Here is a 21,508-nt window from a genome sequence, read left to right on the forward strand (position 1 = left end):
TTAAGAAATAGTTGGCTAGGGGTACCTGGGTGGCTCAGTCAGTTAAGTGTCTGCCTTCAGCTCAGGTCATGATCCCAGGGTCCTGGGATGGAGCCCTGCATCCGGCTTCCTGCTCAGTGGGAAGCCTGCTTCTCCCTCTCCCACTGCCTGCCACTCTGCCTACTTGTGCTCTTTCTCTAATAAATGAATAAAATCTTCAAAAAAAATAGTTGGCTAGATGCACATATAGAGAGCACATTTGAATCTAGTGCCCAGTGTAACTTGAAGCAAGTGATTTTTGTCAAATGTCATTAATGAAGCAAGAATATTAGAGACCCATTTCTGTATCTGTTGATTTATCTTTTTCCATCCCTTGACTTTTATTCCTTTATGTCTGTACATCTCAGATATGGCTCTTGTAAACCATATTTATCTTGAGTTTGTTGGTATGACTATCTTCATAATCCTTGCCTTTCAGAGTATAGTTCATTAACATTTACCATAATAATGAATTATCTGAATTTATTACTACAGTATTACTGTGTACTTTGTCTTTGACCTGGATTTTTTATGTTTCTTTTTTTTTAATCCACTTTTAGATTGATCATTTTTCTCATTTTTTGCTCTATTATATATCATATTTAACATGCATACTTAATTTACCTAAGTCCTACTATTATCAGTACATTATGCTCCTTCTTATTTGTATATGATATTGTTGCCATGGCTTTTCATTTTGCATTATTTTATTTTAACCACATTAAAGCATTTTTGTTTTACAAATCAATATTTATTCATTTGGCTATCTTTTTTATTATTCATCATTCCACATTACATCTCAAACCTTTGATATGAGATAGCTTCTACCTACTTGCAGTTCAGAATTTGGAATTTCCCATAATAAGAATATGTTAGTAAACTTAAATTTTGTTTGAAAATAACTTTACTTCACTTTTATTATTGAAAGGTAGCTTCACTGCTTATACAATTCTGAGTTAACAAGTATTTTCCCTTGGTGTATGGAAGATATTGTTCCACATCTTCTAGTTTCCATTGTCGCTGTTCAGAATTCAGATGACAGACTAATTAGTATTGCTTTGTAGGTGATCTGTCTTTTATCCTCTGGCTGCTGTTTGTCTCAGTCTTTAATGATCTGAAATTTTGCTGTGATATACATTTCACCCCATTTCACCATCGTGTGTCTAGGTGTAGATTTTTTCATTTATCCTGTTTGAAATTAATTAGGTTTCTTGAATTGAAGGAGTTTTATTATTGGTAAGTTCTGGAAAATTCCCAGCCATAATTCCTTCAAATATTTTCCCTTCCTATTTTCTCTCTTTTCCTCTGATTAAATGTTTGTTAGATCTCACTCTATCCATATATTTTCTCTCCCTACAAAGTTTCTTTGCCTCCCAATGCTGCTTCAGAGAGACAATCTAACATGTGAATTCTCTGCTCAGCTATGTCCAATTTGTTATAAAAGTTCCACTGAGTCATTATTAAAAATATATTTTTCAAGTCAGGTTCAAGATGGCTACATAGGAAGACTCTAAAATTATCTCCTCCCTGGAACACACCAAATTATAGCTACTGACAGAAAATTCCTCCTGAAGAAGAACTGAGGGCTGACTGAACAGCTACTGAACAACCAAAGACGGAGAGAAGAGCAAGAGAACAGCAAGAGAGGCAGAGACACAGTAATGCTACTATCAGCATTAGGGAGGGATAAAACTAAGGGACCAAGAAAGATCTCTCTGTCCTTGGACACAGGAAAAAACCTGTGGCTTAGAGGAGCAATTAGCAACTAGCTTATAAACTAGCATATATGCAACTAGCATATTAAAATAAACAACACTAAGATTTAAAAAAGAGACCAAATGGCAGAGGAGCTGTGGGAAAGCTCTACAGGTCAGAGGGACAGCAGGACTCACATAATTTACATTTCCACCCTACCTCGGAAGCCTGAACCAGAGCAGGGTCTGGACACCATGGAGGGAAGGTCTAGTCATCCTGAGAAGACTATGACTTCAGTGAGTCCAGGGTCCACAAGCCCAAACCAGCTGCCTTGTGGTGCTGAGACACAGATAATGAACTGCATTTTTCTTTTAAATTTCTACTGATTTATTTTATTTTTTACTTTTTAAATGTTTTTTTCTTTTGTTTTTTTTCTTCTCTTTTTTCTTCTTTTTTCCTTTTCTTCTCTCTTTTTCCTTTTCTTCTCTTATCACTTTCTTTTTTCTTTTATTAAAATATATTTTAAAATGTATTCTTCCTGAAAAAGCATGGTTTAAAAGAGTAACAAGCATATATAGTTACAGCTGTATACGTTAACATCTTTATGGTTTAAAAGAGTAACTGGCATATACAGCCACAGTTCCAGTCAGCCAGCATACAAAGTAATCAAGAATATACAATCTACATAAGAGGTCAACATATAGAAGACGATTCCTTCAACTTTAGAAGTAGCTATTTCGCCAACCTATAGAAACACATAAAATAAAGAGAGGAAAAGTAACGACTGTTACCTCAGAAATACAAAGAATAGAAGAGAATACTATGAAAACTTATATGTCAACAAACTGGACAACCTAGAAAGAAATGGATAAATTCCTACACACATCCAATATTCCAACAATTAACCAGGAAGAAATAGAGAACTGGAATAGACCAATTACAAGTAACATAATTGAACTGGTAATCAAAAAACTACCAAAAAATAAAAGTCCTTGACCAGACGGATTCACGAGTGAATGCTACCAGACACTTAAGGAAGAGTTAATACTTATTCTCCTCAAGCTATTCCAAAAAATAGAAGAGAAAGGGAAGCTTCCAAGTATATTCTATGAGGCCAGCATTACCCTGATATCGAACGATGATACCCTGAAACAAAAACATTAAAAAAGAAAAAAAGAAAACTATAGGTCAATATCCCTGATGACTGTAGGTGCAAAACCCCTCAACCCTGAAAAACCCTGTGTATCAAACCACATACAGCAGTATATTTCCATTCACCATGATCTGGTGGGATTTATTCCTGGGATTCAAGGATGGTTCAATATTCACAAATCAGTCAACATCATAAAACACATCAACAAAGACAAAAATCTTTGATCATCTCAATAGATGCAGAAAAAGCATTTGACAAGGTTCAACATTCATTCATGATAAAACTCTCAACAACACTGGTTTAGAGAGAACATGCCTCAACAGAATATAGACAATATATGAAAAACCACAGCTAACATCAGTTTCAATGGTGAAAACTGAGGTTTCCTCCTAAGGTCAAGAACAATACAAGGATGTTCACTTTCACCACTTTTATTCAAATAGTACTAGAAGTCCTATCCAGGGCAATCAGACAAGAAAAAGAAATAAAAGGCATCCATATTGGTAAAAAAAGAAGCTAAATTGTCACTATTCACAGATGACATCATTCTATACATAGAAAATTCTAAAGATTCCACCAAAAAACCCACCAGAAGTAATAAACAAATTCAATAAAGTGGCAGGACATGAAATTAATACCCAGAAATCAATACTATTCTATACACTAACAACAAAGTCACAGAAAGAGAAATTAAAAAACAACACCATTTACAATTATACCAAAAAGAATAAAATACCAAGGAGTAAACTTAACCAAAGAGGTGGAAGGCCTGCACTCTAAAAACTATAGAACCCTCAGGAAAGAAACTGAATATGACACAAATAAATGGAAAGATATTCCATGCCATGGATTGGAGGAACTACTATTGTTAAAATGTCCACATTACCCAAAGCACCCTACAGATTCAATGCAATCCCTACCAAAATACAAATAACATCTTTCACAAGATAAGAACAAATGATCCTAAAATTTGTTTGAAACCATAGAAGACCCCAAATAGCCAAAACAATCCTGAGAAAGAACAAAGCTGGAGGTAACATAATTCCAGATTTCAAGATATACTACAAAGATATAGTAATCAAAACAGTATAGTACTGGCACACACACATAAATGACACAGGATAGAGACCCCAGAAATAAATCCACATTTATATGATTAATTAATCTATGACAGAGGAGGCAAGAATATACAATGGAGAAAAGAATATACAATGGAGAAAAGACAGTTTTTTCAATAAATGGTGCCAGGAAAACTGGATTGCTACATGTAAAAGAATGAAACTGGATTGCTTTCTAACACCATACACAAATATAAACTAAATGGATTGAAGACCTAAATGTGAGACCTGAAACTACAAAAATCCTAAAATAGAGTACAGGCAGTAATTTCTCTGACATCAGCCACAGCAATGTTTTTCTTGATATGTCTCCTAAGGCAAGGGGGTAAAAAAGCAAAACTAAACTATTGGCACTACATCAAAATAAAAAGCTTTTGCACAGCAAAGGAAACCACCAAGAAACCAAAATAGGGTCTACTGAATGGGAGAAGTATTTGTAAATGATATATCCAAGCTTAATAGCCAAAATATATAAAGAATTTATACAACTCAACACCAAAAACAAACAAACAAAACCCAATAAAAAATGGACAGATTAGAATAGACATTTTTCCAAAGAAGACATCCAGATGGCCAATGGGCACTTGAAAAGATGTTCAACATCACTATTAATCAGCGAAATGCAAATCAAAACCACAACGAGATATCACCTCATGCCTGTTAAAATGGCTAAAATCAAGAAGACAAGAAACAAGTGTTTGCAAGTATTTGGAAAAAAGGAACCCTTGTGCACTGTTAGTGGGAATGTAAATTGGTATAGTTACTATAGAAAAGAGTATGGAGGTCCCTCAAAAAATTAAAAATAGAAATACCATATGATCCAATAATTCTACTATTGGGTACATACCCAAGGAAAATGAAAACACTAAATCAAAAAGATTTATGTACCCCTATGTTTATTGCAGCATTATTTAGGATAGACAAACATGGAAGTAACCTAAGTGTCCATCAATAGATGAATGGATAAGGAAAATATGGTATATGTATACAATGGAATATTACACAGCCATAAAAAAGGATGAGATTGTGTCATTAGACAATGTGGATGGACCTAGAGGGTATTATGCTAAGTGAAATAAGTCGGACTGGAAAGACAAATACTGTATATGATTCCACTCAGATATGGAATCTAAAAAAATAAATAAATAAACAAAAAGCAGAATCAGAACTATAAACACAGAGAACAAACTGTTGCCAGAAGGAAGGATGCTGTGGGCTGGGCCAAATGGGTCAAGGGGAGAGGGAGATACAGGCCTCCAGTTAGGAATGAGAAAGTCATAGGAATAAAAAGTAGAGTATAAGAAGTATAGCCAATGATATTATAATAGCAATGTAATGGGACAAATGGTAGCTATGCTTATGGTGAACGTGGCATAACATGTAAACTTGTCTAATCACTAAGTTGTACACCTGAAATTAATGTAACATTGTGTGTCAAATATACTAAAAAACCAACCAACAAACAAAATATTATATTTTTCGTTTCTATCATTTATTGAATTATTTTTCAATTTTGCTTGATTATTTTTTAGTCTGCTATTATTAATATTTTCAAAACCTTCTTTTATTTGTTTAAGCATACTGATCATGCTTATTTTAGTAAATTAGGTTATTTTTCATCATTCACTCTCCTCTCCCCCCAAACCAGTGGGAGAATTATTTTTCACTGTACCCATTGATGTTGTACTTGACTGTGACTTGTTTACCCAACGGAATATGAACAGTCCTGATGTATACCAAGCTTGAGCATGACTTTAAATGTTCTTGCATTACTTGTTTTGGTCTTTGCACTATTACGATCCACCATAAGAAAAGCATATCCCAGGTGGCTACCGCACCTTTGCCCTGAGTCCCAGAATTAGAAACACATGGAGTATAACTAAAACCAATCTTCATCTTGAAGTCAGCCACACCCATCACATCCCACAAAAACCAAGTAGTCATATTTCCACCTACAAATCCATAGCAAGAAATTAATAGTTATTCTTGTCATTGAATTTTGAAGTGATCTGTTACATAGACTTACATAAAAGTTATGTGTACATTTTAGTTTATATTCTTTTTTGAAGTTTTTTAAAGATTTTTTATTTATTATTTGAGAGAGAGAGCAAGTGAGCAGGGGGAGGGACAGACGGAGAGGGAGAGAGCATTTCAAGTGGACTCTTGCTGAGTGCAGAGCCTGACGCAGGGCTCTATCTCAAGATCCTGAGACCATGACCTGAGCTGAAACCAAGAGTCAGGTGCTTAACCAACTGTGCCACACAGGCACCCCATATTTTATGGGCACCCCATTAGTTTATAGTCTAATAATTTCAATATCTGAAATTTTGTGGATTGAATCTGATTCTTTCATCTATAAATTCTGCAGGCTCTTACCCATGGTATGCATTTTCTTCTGTGTTTTGTAATTTTTAATTGCTAAGCTACATTTTTTTAACTTTAGGTATTCATTGAGGTTTAGTTTGAGGATTTCTGCGGAGTAGTTAGCTATATATGCCTCTGCCAGGCATTGTGGATACTATAAATCTAGAACGCTTAACTAAACTCTCAAATTGAGATTTTTTAAACAAATTAACTAGTGTCAATTTTGGTTACAAATTTTAATGATAGTTATTTTGTAGTTAAAATTCTTAGGCTAGATTGTTTTCCTCTCCAACAAACACAAGACTAAGACAAACAGTTTTCCCTGCTGTCTCATTGAGGGTAGGGCTTTCAGACTTAAAGGATACACTGGGAGGTATCCTCAGGTATAAGAAAAGGAGTGAGGATGTACTGTATTAAAATTCCTAGGTCATAGGCTTGATCTCTTGCTCACAGTGCCTTTCAAATCCATGCAAATTAAGGTCATCTGTGTTCATCAAGTATCTTCAGAGCAAAACAGTATGCAGTGCTATGCTTATCTTTCTGGGTTCTTATTTTCAAATTGGTTTAGGCCTCCTTTGTTCCTAGCAAATTAGTTTATTTTGAAAGACTCACAAAAAATCTAAAACTTTTAGATTTTTTTTTTTTTGCAGAGGGTCATTAGCTTATCTAATCTGCCATATAACTGGAAATGAACTTTTCTACCTGCACCGTCTTTCATAAATTTGTTGAAATATTCTATCAGCTGATGACCTCTCTACAGTTCTTGGTGCTGTTCATTTAGTCATTCCTACAAATATCAGTTAAGTGCCCATCAGGTCCCAGGCACTCTTCTAGGTTCTGGGGATACATAAATGCTGAATAAATCATTATCCTCGTGGACTGTTAGTTTGGCTTTTTTATTTAATTCTTTACTATAATTTTATTAAGGTAAAAAAATAAAATAAACGTGGTCAATCAACCAATGTTAACTGAAGTTCTCCCGAATACTATTCCGTTTCTACCTCTTTAATTGAGCTTAATATATTCTGCATGGTACATTATTTATGTACTTGTTATATACTCACGAAATATTTCATCATATGAATGAAAGCACTTGATTAATTTTGATGAGCTAAGACAATACTAGGTATCATTAATATTTTGTTGTTACAAAGTTATAAACTCAATGGAGGCAAGGAGCGTATCAAAATTGTCATATAAAATAACACATCACACTTAGCAAATATCAGAGCACATTTTTCAATCAGTCCCACTGGCAAAGGGAGGTAAGGCAGAAAAAATGATGCTCTATCACAACTTAGAACTAGAAAGGACCAAAGCAGAGACTGAGTAAAATGATGCCAGTTTACAGAGAAAAACTGATAAACAGATAAAATGCCAAGCCCAGAGAGCTGAAATTACTTGCTCAAGATCTCATAGGTATTTAATAACACAATAGGGGACAATATTTACTTTGGTGTATATATAGATGCAATGGAGTAGGAAAGTGGCTCAGTTTCACAGAGTTTTTTTATATTGACCTAGCTAGCTACTGTGCTGAAATCTTTTATTTTTTCTGATATTTTTTTTCTATAATTGCTTCTGAATTTTCAATATAAATGATCACATCATCTGCAAATAGTGACAGTTTAATTTCCTAATTTCCAGTTTTTGTGATCTTAATATATTTTCCTTTATCTGCTGTACTGCCTGGAACTTGAGTACAAATTCATGGTTGAAAAAGCGGCACTCGGGTGGCTCAGTTGGTTAAGTGTCAGACTCTTGGTTTCTTTTCAGGCTATGATTTCATGGGTTGTGGGATCCAGCATCGTATCTGGCTCTGGGCTCAGTGGGGAGTCTGCTTGGGATTCTCTCTCCCTCTCCCTCCACCCTTCCGCCAACTCGTGCACGCACTCTCTCTCTCAAATAAATAAATAAAGCTTTTAAAAAAGTAAGTTCATGATTAATATTATTGATTTTCAATATTATTGCTAGTAACTAGTACTACGGTAATAACAAACACCTTTATAGTAATGTTCCAGTATGTTCCAGACACTATTCTCTGTCCTCATATCAACCCTATCACTTCTTTTTACAGATAAGGAAATCAAGAAGGTACAGAGAATTTAAGCAAATTACCTAAGTTTATATATTTCTGATCTTGATATCCATTTGATTTCTTCACTTCGTTCCAAAATTTCCTGGGTTGGAGAAGTCTAACCTATTATCTTTTATATTATCTTTTCATGTAATCTGGGGCTGCTTTTCAGCTAGTTCTGAGTCCCGTAAAAACTAGAGATTGTTGCTTCAACAGTGACTTCATAAAAGAGGTCCTGGGGTTCTAATGCCACCCAAAGTTTATATTTGAGTTAAACTTTGCATGCCCACCTGGTAGCTAAGCCTTGATGAAACTATAGTTTTCAATCCTTAATATACTTAAAAACCTTTAGATATGATGAGAACCGAGAACTGCTTCAGACTTATCCGTCCGAATTTGTCATGTACACTAATTGATACATTTCCAGTAGAATCCTTCCATTACAGGGAGGATCTATTACATTTTATTTGCGTATTTACACATCTGCTTCTGTGACAATGATTTTCTAGGACATGGATTATATCTTTCTATCTTTGTATCTTCAGTGTTCAGCAGAGTGCCTAGCAAACAGCAGGTGCTAGATGAATTATAAAAGGCAACAACCCATTGGACATGTATAATTATCTCTATTTGATAGATGATGAAGTTTACAAGAATCAAAGTGACCTCCAAAGTTACAAAATTTGTCAATAATAGAATCAGAATTTAATTTCAAATTTTTGATCCAAAGCTACAATCTTTCCACTAAGAACACAATGAATAGAAAAGAATTTATTGTATATTTTTATAGCCAGACCATGTCTTAAAATTATGTGGCTTCCTGTGATATTTCCATAAGAAAACTAAAAGTTTAATAAAATACAATGGAAATACTAAACCTTATGTCAAATTGATAAACTGATCTCTAAAAACAGTGTATTTTATAAATATAGTAACATATGTCAGAAAACCATCCCAGGCTTCTTTCTTACTAGAAAAGTCCCTATTTTTCTCTCAAAAATGACATTTTTTGCCAACTCTGAATTCCAGAAAGTGTTAATGAAAAGCTGTGCAAATTTTTTTTTTTCAAATTCATACTTGCGTGAGAAAATCATGGAGAACTAGAAATATGCTGAATATCAAAAAACAGGCTAAGCCTGGTATAATTTTAAGTGGGTAAATAAGAAAATCCCAAGAAGTTAAGATTTGTAAGTATGACTTTATCTCTGGCAAGAAAGATGGTCATAAACAGATTTCTTGCTAGCATATGATAAAAGCAAGGAGATCACATGGAGCCACCTTGAATTCACTTGGAAAAGATTCTACCAGGAAAAATCTCAGGATTAATACTAGAAAGTTAGTGTGGCATTTAACATGGTCTCTTTCAAGTAACAAAATGTCACAAAAGCTGTCAGTAACAAAGTCGAAAGCCACATAACAAAATCTCTCGTGATACCCTCATTGATGACAAAGTGAGGCAGTGAGAATTAGCTATCATGTTGAACAAGTTGGTAGGGCAACTCTAATTATTGATGTTAACCCCTTGCAGCCACAGCCACTAGGTCAGTGGACTTTGTTTCCCTAGTAATAGAGAAGGATGAGGGGGACGAGGTTTTGTTTTTTGTTTTTTTTTTAGATTTTATTTATTTATTTGAGAGAGAGAGAGCATGATGGGGGAAGGGTCAGAAGGAGAATCAGACTCCCTGCCGAGCAGGGAGCCCGATGCAGGACTCGATCCTGGGATTCCAGGATCATGACCTGAACCGAAGGCAGTCGCTTAACCAACTGAGCCACCCAGGCACCCATGGGGGGGACGAGTTTTTTTAAAATAACAAAAAGGTGGAATGAAACTAGCTGCACCAGGGACCACATTCACACAGGGGTATGCTAATTTGGTGCTGTCCTAGATCAAATGTCAAGAATCAAAGAAATATTATCTTTGAGAACGGCGCAGTTTCAGAAGCACAGAGTGAAGAAGGTAGAAGATTCCCACAGTTCTGAGTCCTTCCAGGAATCCCACGCAGAAATAAAGCACTAGAGACAAGAAGCAGGTTACATTCTCTATCCCCTCACCACAAGAAAACTGCTGCCGGATTAAACAGAAAGCCAGCTCTCCTAATAAAGCAAACACAGTGCTAACGAGGTCACCAATCACCACCATGGTGCTGAAGTTTCCGCCCTCTGCCTTAATCCTTCTTGGCCTACCAGCAACACCCCATATGCTCTAGGGTCCTTTATGGCATCCAGACTGGCAGCTTCTCTGGCCACTCCTTATCCTTGTCTTAATATTAGAGTGGTGCGGGAACCAGTCGTCCATTGTCTTCTTCATCTACATTCACTCCCCTGGAGAACTCATCCAGTCTCATGGTTTGAAATGCCACCAATATTCTGACATCTCAAATCATCTCTAACCCAGACTTCTCTCCTGAAGTCTCAGAATCCAACTGCTTACTCAACATGTCCGTTTGGATGTTTAGTAGACATCTCAAAATTAATATGTCCCAAACTGAGCTCTGTTTCCCTCTGGAACTTGCTCCATCCACAGTCTTTCCCATCTCAGCTTCTAGCAACTTACTCCTTTCAGTTGCTGAGACCAAATACCTCGGAGTCATCCTTACCACATCTCTTTCTCTCGTGCAGCACCCCATCTGCCAGGAAATCCTGTTAGATCAATTATCAAAATACACCTTGAATCTGGATAGTTCTTATAACTGCTACCATCCCGGGCCAAAGCACCAAAAACTTCCCCTTGAACTCTTTTTTTCTCTTCTTTAAAATTTTTATTTAAATTCAATTTAGTTAACATATATTGTATTATTAGTTTCAGGGATAGAATTTAGTGATTCATCAGTTACACGTAACACCCAGTGCTCATTACATCAAGTGCCCTTTTAATGCCCATCACCCAATTACCCCTTCCCCTCACCCACCCCACCTCCAGCAACCCTCAGTTTGTTTCCTAGAGTTCAGCATCTCTTATGTTTTGCCTTCCTCTCTGTTTTCCTCTCATTGTATTTTCCCCTGAACTCTTACTACAACCTCCCAATAGGTCTCCATGAATCTAGTCTCAATTCCCTGCAGTATGTTCTCAGTACAATTGCTGAAGTGTTCCTTTTAAAACTCCAGTCAGATCGTTTCATTCCAATGTTCAAAAACCCCCAATAGCCATTTCATTCAGAGTAAAAGCCAAAGTCTTAGAACACCCATTAAACCCACTGCAACCTAGTCCACCATTAATTCTGTGTTCTCCTACTGCTCCCCCATCACTGACTCTCCTCCTTGCTGTTAATCAGAGATGCCAGACTCATTCCCACCTCAGAACATTTACTCTATTCCTTCTGCCTGGTGTTCTTTACTCCCATATCCACATGATTCAATTTCTCACCTCTCAAGACTTTACTCAAATCTCACATCCTCACTGAGGCCCCCACCAGATCAGTTTACTTAATATAACAATCTGTCTACCCACTCCATGAAACTCTCATCTCTCTTATACTTCTACTTTGTTTTTATCCATAGTAACTATGACTTTCTAAGAAATTACCTAATGTATTTGTTGACTGATTGGTTTAGTGTTTGCTGTCTATTTCTCTCTGCTAGAACAATAGCTGCATGAGGACAGGGTTCTTTGCCTATTTTTTCACTGATGTACTTCAAACATTTAGAAGAGCACCTAGAACATAGTAAATGCTTAACAAATATTTGCTGAACTGATGCAAAACCTTTCCCAATTGCAACTTGCCCCCATTCCCTAGGCTTATGGCAATAAGAGCTCTGCATTCCCCTACCAGGACAGAGAAAGTCCTGATATTGAAGAAATCCTAGCAAAAAGACCAGGACCTGAGAGCAAGGGAATTTTGGACCAGACGCTAGCTTAAAGCATCAGAAAACCCCTTTAACCCTTTGGCTGGGAAGTGCCAGTTCTCTCTGTATCTCCAAGTCGTCCCTGGAAGAGTACTGATATGACAGCTGGTTGGCTCTAACCTTGGTTTGGGGGTCAGGGAACCCTAATTTTGCAAGTAATTAATATCCTTTTCCACTAACTGGATTAAAGTAAGGACCCAACCAGATTTCACAATATGAAAGAGGGATAATTTGTAGATCGAGGACAACCTATCTCCATTCAGTCTCACTGCCATGAAAAATGCACTCACATAAGATAGTCTAAATAATCTGTCATGGCCACCTACTGTTTTTCTATGGAATTCTTAGAGGCTTACCTTTTATCCTTATAAACCTAACTTATGACTTCCCTTGGTTTCTTCTTCCCATATTTGGTTATATTTCTAGCCTCTTCTCTTTTAGATACCCCTTGGGCATTGACCTTTTCACCTCTGGAGTAGAATATCCTTCCCTATTTTCTTGGGTAGCCTCAAACACTACCAAGGAGGACCACACCATTCCTAAATCACACAGGTTATCTGAAATTCTGCCTTGTGAGATTTGTTTCATATCCATCCCCAGCTGAATAAGAATAGGAATTTGACAACCGAGAGGAAATAGTCCAAAGATTTCTGCTGTCTTCTTTATTTGGCCTGATTCTGGTCCGCACATTTCCTCAATGACTTGACTAATTACATGATAACATGCTTGTAAAATTTGCAAGTAACAAACAGCTGGTAGAAATAGCTAATGTCTTAGATCTCTCAAGATCCCAAAATAAACAATTTAACAGGTCAAAATGTATAAAGCGACAACTGATTGAGATATTTAGGACAATATCTGGCTCATAGTAGGTACTCTATAAATGTTTGTGGAGCTAGTAAATGAATAAGTTAATCAATACGGACTTTTATACTGAGGTTATAAAAATCAATTCCACATGTCCAGAATGAGGGATGAGCTGGAATAAGAGCATTTTGTGTGAAAATAGATTTATAGGTTTATTGGATGACAAATTCCACAGGAGTCAATTCTGTGAGAAAATGGGGCCATTGTTGGTGAAAGAACACCTATAACTATTATGTTGATTTGTGAGATTCATATTCTTCAACTGATGTTGACAAATTTGAGTGATACCTGAGAAAAATGACTACGATTCTAAAAGTTTGCATACTGATTTATTCATTCATTATGTAATCTTGTGTGCTTACTCTGCGAAAAGCCTTGGGCTAATGATTAAGGATACAGGATGTTCAAATTTGGAATGGCTGAAAAAACTGAATATGTTACTTATTATTTTGCTATTATTAATTAATATTATAATAGTGTTATGGCATTACCCTCATAATATATATGTGAAAAATATAGCATAACACAATGTTATTATTATGATAAATACAATAATATATAACAGGGTCATCTTATTATATGTCATATTATTAATATGGAAGTATTTCATTTGCCTCTATGTTACTGATCAATAGTAGTAATATTAGACACATAATAAATCCTTTTTTATATGCAAATTTTTTACGTATCAGAATTACAATGGAAGCCAGAATGTAATTTCCATGAGACCAAGGACCCATTACCTCCATACATGATTTCCAGTTAAATAAAAACTTTAAAATATTTGAAAAATAAATACAAAATCCTTGTAAAATTTTGCAATTTTCTCTAATCATAATTATTTTCTTCACACCTTATTTGATGGTAATTCCCCTTTGAATTAGAATTACTTTTTTTTTCTTAATCAGCCAACACACTTTATTGAAACAAAAACTGTCCTTTCTTTGTAAAATGTTCTTAGCTTGCATAATATTTACTCAAATTATTTGTCTATGGTAACGACTCTAATTGGTATAATTGATTTGGTAACTAACACAAGTGACTCTTTGAAAACATACAACTCCCTGATCCGATCAGAAGTACATGAGAATACTAGAATATTGCCAGCTGGCCACAAGCATTCTGTAGATATCAATCAGAATAGAGGGGAAGAAAAGCCACATTTAACCTTGCAAGTTGGTTAACCTAGCCAACTGGTTAAGTGGAAGCTGGTTAAGATAATTCTAACTGAACACTAAACCAATTTTCCTATAGCTTCCAGAGTTTTCTCTTGAGAAACACACCCAAATATTTCAGTATCCTCCTTAAAGTCCTTTAACAGTCCCAATATAAAGCCCAGCTCCACAGACAAAATGATATTTGAGAGATGAAATTTAACTTATCCAAGAATGATTCCCTTCAGGTTATTTTTTTATTGAGTTCTGAATACCTTATGTGAAAAAAATTAATTATGGAAATAATTGGAGCCTAGGTGATGTTTCCTGCTCCAAGGAGCATTTAGATTTGCCTCTAGCTGTGGCTAGGGGCACTAGCAATGAAACTCCACCTCAGGCCATCTACAGTGATTGAGTCTATGGAGAGCCAGACTATTTTTGGCTCTCTGTCCCATCCTGAGTGGAGGCCTCTGGGTTCCCAATTCAAAGCATGAGTGATGGACTGGAGTTCCCCATCCACGATGGGCCTTGGACCTCATACCCCAATCTCTCAGCTGCCTCTGCCTGAACTGACAGATGTTCCTGGATGACAAGGGGCTCTAGCTGCCAGACTCTCCTCTCTCAGTTTCCTTCTCCCAGATCTGACCCTGTGATTCTTCACTGCACTGATAAAATTTCTATTTCTTCAAGAGATGTTATTTAATATTTTAACCCAGAGTGTTGATTTGTATTACTTTTTCCTATATTACTGAAGTCATCCCACCCTTACTTCTTTATAAATAAAAAAGTAGGAGGCCCCAGACTTGAAGCCAGAACAACAAACTACTGTATCTGTTTTTCACTTACTAAATGTATTACTTCAGGCAACTTTCTCATAAACTCAGCTTCTGCAAATAAAGATAGGAATTTTATCTCCCTACATTATGAGTTTATGTACAATTCATTGAGACATTGGATAGAAAAGCATTGTAAAGGGGCGCCTGGGTAGCGCAGTCGTTAAGCGTCTGCCTTCGGCTCAGGGCGTGATCCCGGCGTTCCGGGATCGAGCCCCACATCAGGCTCTTCTGCTGTGAGCCTGCTTCTTCCTCTCCCACTCCCCTGCTGTGTTCCCTCTCTTGCTGGTTGTCTATCTGTCACAAAAATAAATAAAATCTTTTTTANCCTCTCCCACTCCCCTGCTGTGTTCCCTCTCTTGCTGGTTGTCTCTCTGTCACAAAAATAAATAAAATCTTTTTTAAAAAAAAAAGAAAGAAAAGAAAAGCATTGTAAAGAGTTAAATGGTAATTAATATATAATTACATTAATAATTACAATAATTAATAATTAATATAATTACATTAATATTTGTTCCCAGATGTGGAATGTGGGAACACACATGTTCCAATGTGTGTATGAGTGTGTGCACACACTTTTGTCAACTGTTACCTGAGACTGAAGAGTGGAAATTGGTTATGAGACAGTGTGCAGATTAATTTATTCTTTATCAATGTCAATTTTTTCATTCATACATTTATCTAACATTTTTGCATGCCTGCTCTGTCCTGAGCCTCATGCTAAGCAGTGTTGACACAGCAATGACACAGAACAATGCCTAGATTCGACAAACTTCTAAAGGGCTCTCTGAAGGTGTTTTAACTTCCATAAACTCTCCACAATCAGAGCCCACTGTGATACAGTCTCCTGCCATGGTTGGCCCCTGTTATGATTTAACTTCAGGGTTCTTACTATAATTATGCTTTTATTTCTATTTTCTATTGTTTGTTAAATGCTATGTCTAAGACTAGACTGCAATGCCATGAGGATAACCACAATGTCCACATTATAACATATAAATTATTGTTAAAGATATGAAAGGAATGAATAAATGATTAATCATATGGAGGTTAGGGGATATGATGGGGTGTGGTAAGAGATAAAACCGGAAAGGTATATGTGACTCAGTTTGCGAGGGGCTTTGAATACCCTGCTAAGTCATTAAAGTTTTGTACTTTAAAAGGTGAGAAGCCATAGGAAACAGAAATAATAGCATACACAAAGGCAAGAAAATGTAGATGTTCACCCCTAAATAGAAGAACAGTAAGTCATTCTATGTGGTTGAAAACAGCATGGTGTTGCCTCAGGTCACTGACTCAGAGAAGGGCAAATAGAAGCACCTAGTTGATTCTTATGACATATTTCATTCCCCAGTCTGGAGAACTGCTTTGCATCTTCCTGAATTTATAAGATACTCTTTAAGGGAAGCACAATAGCACTAATTGAGATCAAATCTCTGGGCTGAGTCCCATCTCCCAAGCCAAACCTGGGAGGCAGGAGCACTGCAGCAATGAAATACACTGATTACGGCTCTGTTGAGATTGTCAAAGACATTTTAGGATCATCAATGCAAATATGAACATTGAATACAAAAATCTCACATGGGGTCACAGAGAGAGAACCCACCGGAAGAGCTGGAGCATATGAATAGAAATCAACGGCTCCCCTGCTTGGCTGACTGTCCCATTGTATCATCTCAGAGAGTGGCGGGCTATTTGCTCACTCATCCAGCAGATGTTTGCTAAATACCTACGAGGTGTCAACGTACTACCTAAGCTTACAGGTAGAGGGCATGGCCAGTGTCATCCAGAAGAAGTTCATGGTCTATTTGGGGAAAACATCAAAGACCAGGCATTTAAATTAAGTGTGGTAAGTGCTCCGCTACTAGTAACAACAAAATGTGAATCTATAATTGTAGTCACTAATGTGGCAGCAGTTTCAGAAAAGATTTCTGGGAGGAAAAATGTCTCAGCTTAGACATCAAACGTCCAAATTAAGGTAGCCAGAGGGAAATGTGTTATTACACTTTTTAGATGCAAGAAACAAAAGGTCACCCTATAGTAGGTAGTTTACTGTTATTGCTATTGCTCTGTTACCAACAACAATAATAATAAAACCTAATATTTTGAGTATATACTATGGGCCAGGGATTTTTTCAGTCATATTGCCCATATCTTTAATCCCTCCAAACACTGTTTGAAATAGGTACTATTATTATCCCCATTGCACAGATGAAAAAACTGATGTAAAGAAAAGTTACGAAGCCTGTATAAAATTACACAAATAGTAACTGAGGTAGAGAGGATTTGGACTCGGTTCTCTGGTCTTGAAGCTCCTGGTTGTTGTTGTCTCAGTCAGAAAATAAGAGATAATCCTTGCTCCTGCCTCCTCGTGTCACAAACTCCACTCAAGATGGGACAGAAAGCCAAAAATAGTCTAGCTCCCCAGAGACTCAGTTACTATAAATGGCCTTGCTAGTGCCAACTGCCTGTAGCTAAGACAGGCATACCTACAAAGGGGTTTGTAATGAAGTACATATATTTCACTCCCTTTGCAGTAAAACAGTCTGTTCAATACCATATCTCCAAGTAGAGGATTCCCTACACTTAGAAAGTGTCCTGATGATAGAAAAACAGAAAGAGTGATACATATCAATGACAAGGATGAAATCTATTCCAAGCACAGGAAGGCATTTGCAAAGCATAGGAGCAATAGCATTGATATTTCAAGAAAATGCAGGCAGTTGCTATGAAGAGCAAGTAGAATAACGGGCTGGGTGAGAACAAGAACACACAAAAGCAGCAGGGTCGGGTCATGAAGGCCTCATACATCACTGTGAAGGCACTGGATTTTACTTGTAGAGAAATAAGGTATGGAGTATTAATCAGAAGAAAGGTATAATCATATCTGCCATTAGAAAGATACCACTGGATCCAGAGAAAGAAAGCAAGAAGAACACCATCATCATCCGGGGCATGCCCATATAATTCATCGTGTCCATATGGAGACCTATTTAAGAGTGAAAGGAAAGGGTCTTATTTGCACCAGGAAATAGGCATTTATGGTCACCATACTTCAAGTAAACAGAAGGGCAAGAGGAAAAGATTGAGAGAAGAAAAATAAATTATTTGCTGAATAGTTTCACCAACCAATGACCTAGACCTTTAAAATTCATTATCATCTTCCTTTACTTTTATGGGAAATATGTTCACTGAGATTAAAGCAGTTGTCCAGGATCTCAGTGGTAAGAAACCAAGAACTTTGATTCTAATCCAGTCCTGTTAGACTCAGGTACATGACCTCTATCCAATTCTCTTGCCCCCATCCTTATCCCACATTTACAAGAGTATTGCCTACCTGCCATAAACTAGCATGGTGATTAAAAACATGCCTTTGGAGGCAGACAAGGCTAGGTTTGAAGACTAGCTATACCACTAACGAGGCAAGTAAGCTAAAATAACTCCTTGAAGCTCTCTAAGTTTTAGTTCCTTCTTCTGTAAGATAGGAATCCTAACAGCACCCACTTCAAGATTTGTAGTGAGAATTAAATGAAACTGCATACAGAGATCTTAGCGTAGCGCCTGGTACACCTGGCACAGACTGTTCAATACATGGTAGCTTTCATGTTACTAATACTTAATACATTAACTGGAGAAAAGTAAAGGATCAGTGACTAAAACAACTGTGTTTCCTTAACTGAGGCTGAGGCTATTTTAATTTGGTTTGTTACTGGAAATTAGAGCAAGGCCAAGTCACTGGTGGAAGGACCTCTGGCCCCGGTAAGGTCTGGGAGGGTCCGCCTGGGGAAAGCCAAAGAGAAGAAATGAGGAAGAGGCTCATACACGCTCCATTATCACAGAATACCAGGCCAATAGATCATGTCTAGGGGGTTAAGCTCATTTCTACAGCTTTTGAAGAAATAGCTGAAAATGGAATTTCAGAAAAAGAAAGAGACTATGGTGGTAAGAGGATGGGGAAGTGGGTGCCAAACCTGGAACTTTTTTAGCCCAAGAGAGAAAGGACTGATATGAGAATCTACTCACCATTTATAATATTCTCTATGGGAAATGAAGTTCTAGATCAAAAAGGGCTAACTTGAAGAGTATTCTCCAAACAAGCTTTGTAAGTTAGATTCTGTCTATTCTTCTATCCTCCTATTTGTTGTGAGTCTATACCCACTGGTTCATTGATCATTTTCTGAGAAATGTTTCTGTGCTAGGTAGCAAGTTTGGCATTCTGGAACATAAAAGGACAAATCAGAAACAGAGACGACCCTCATGTAAGGTATCAGTCTAGTGATAGAAATGTACCCCAGAAGAATGTGAGATTCAAGGCAGAAAGTGCTAAGTTCCATAAAAGCAGAACAGGGAAAGCATTAAGAAACGTAAAAGAGAATAGAGATCATTCTCACCTCAGGGGAACTGGGGAAGGATTCATGACAATTGGCCATTGAGGTGGGCCTTGATGGGTAGGTAGTTAAGATGAGCTGACGCCACAACGGAAGACTTTGGGAAGATGTGTGGACCACAGTTGCTCTTGGGATGGTTGTTCAAATAAATGACTTTGGCTTCATAGCCAACATAAAAGAAGCAACCACCTTTCCTGACCTGTACCTTGGAGATGTTATAAGCAGGTTTGTCAGTGATAGTTTAGTGCCCTTTTCTCTGTGAAACTCTTAAAGAGACATGGAAGACAGACAAGATCCTTAGCAAACTACACACCATCAACAGCTGTTTTCAAATGTTGTTAACCTATTCCCAATGCTATGTCCAGCTCAGATCACTGCCTAGGGAAACTAACATAGCCTTTCTAGCAAATGGTCCACAGTCTTCTTTAACATTTCTTTCTGAGCCTGCCTAGCAGAGGTATTTTTTTCACTATAACTCTTCAAATTCAGAAACTGGCTTATTGGCAGTGTGTCATTACTGGTGGTAAGGAAAACACTAGCTCTTTCAATTACTTCATAGTTTTCAAATTTATTACCGTTTTCTAGCTTGCTGAGCAATCCTAGAGGTTAAGAAGGCAGGGGCTATTATTCCTCCTATTTTAATGGAAGAAGTAATTAAAATCCAGAGAACTTAGCCACTTGCCAGGAATCACACAGCTAATATGGACACAACAGGGCATGACTTTCAGTTTTCAAATTCTCAACCCCATGTCACCAAGCCTGTCTGGGAGACAGATAGGACTGTAATCTGTGGTATTTACACTACTACCTGCATTAATTATTCACCGAATTAATGAAAAACACCAAAATGGAAAGTCTGAGGTTTAGAAAAAAAGTAATCTTCTTCGTGTTTCTCCTTCCCTCTCTTCCCCGAACAAGACAAATTCCAGAATCAGTGGTTTTGAAGGGAGCTTTCCTGGCTAGGCATTATTAGTTACCATCTTTTAATGTAGCCAGTCTTCTGGACTCTGTGACAGACCTTTCAGCCAGATATAATCAAATGGTTAGCTCTTTCAAATGACAGAGATAAAGAAACACACATTATATTCGTAAGTTTTTTGTTTGTTTAGGAATACACAGAGAAATAAGTTTCAATTGCTGCAGATCCCAGCACCCTGGTAGATGGAATCTTGCTCAAGAACTGGGAGGCCATTCTAGTGACCAGCCTTTGCTGCTGCTGTCTCAGCAGCTGACATCCATGGCACTCTCTGATGTCCACTGTTACCATGACTTGACCATTCTTCTCCCACTGCCCAACAAATTCCTGGCTGGTTTCCTTCTTTATTTACTCAGTTTGGCACTCATGTCTTCTATCATGTCAAACTTCCAGTAACTCCCATCGTGTACGTGCTTTATGGCTTCTGCCCTCACTGCTAATCATTATCTTTCCCTCTATGTATCCTACTCAAGTTCACTGAAGTCAGATCTAATTGGTTCATTTGGTGATTAACATGGCCGTTGGACAGATCTATTATGCTAGTCCCTTGACTGCCCTTGAACCAGGTATCCACCCCTGGCTCAGTCACCTGCAACCAATCTGCAGAAATAACACATGCAAGTGTCCTACAAGGAAGCAGTTCACCATAAACTCCTCTCCAACAAAATTTAAAGGAGGGTGGAGAATGTCTGACATATGAATAGTATATTTACAAGGAGCCCAGGGGAAAATAGGTCAAGAGAGTATAATAGCGGGGGAGATCCTAACACTTTAAAGAACATGACTTCCAACTTTAAGTTGTCCAGGCCTGATCCACTGTAGCCCTTCCAGAGGAGTCATAAAGGAACACGACATCAATGAGAAGGCTCAACCACTTTCATAACAAGACAAAGCTAACGACTCTGCTGAGAGTAGAGAAAATAGTGCCTTACATGTTCTTTGCATGAATGGCATGGGGTACCGAGGAAGACATAGGCTTTAGAAACAGACAAGGCTTCTACTCCTATCCAGGCAGGTACCTC

The 21,508-nt window shown here is 37.2% G+C and overlaps 1 long non-coding RNA gene across 1 annotated transcript in view; it reads right to left on the reverse strand.

Annotated features, from left to right (window-relative positions):
- Nucleotides 1-15,467: 15,467 nt before the first annotated feature.
- Nucleotides 15,468-21,508, reverse strand: part of LOC109488452 — a 218,068-nt gene continuing 212,027 nt past the window's right edge. The window contains exon 27 of the long non-coding RNA XR_004623238.1: nt 15,468-15,496. This is a non-coding gene — a long non-coding RNA (uncharacterized LOC109488452). The remainder of the gene's footprint in view (nt 15,497-21,508) is intronic.

Source organism: Ailuropoda melanoleuca, chromosome 2 (assembly GCF_002007445.2).
Source record: "Ailuropoda melanoleuca isolate Jingjing chromosome 2, ASM200744v2, whole genome shotgun sequence".
Classification (NCBI taxonomy): domain Eukaryota; kingdom Metazoa; phylum Chordata; class Mammalia; order Carnivora; family Ursidae; genus Ailuropoda; species Ailuropoda melanoleuca.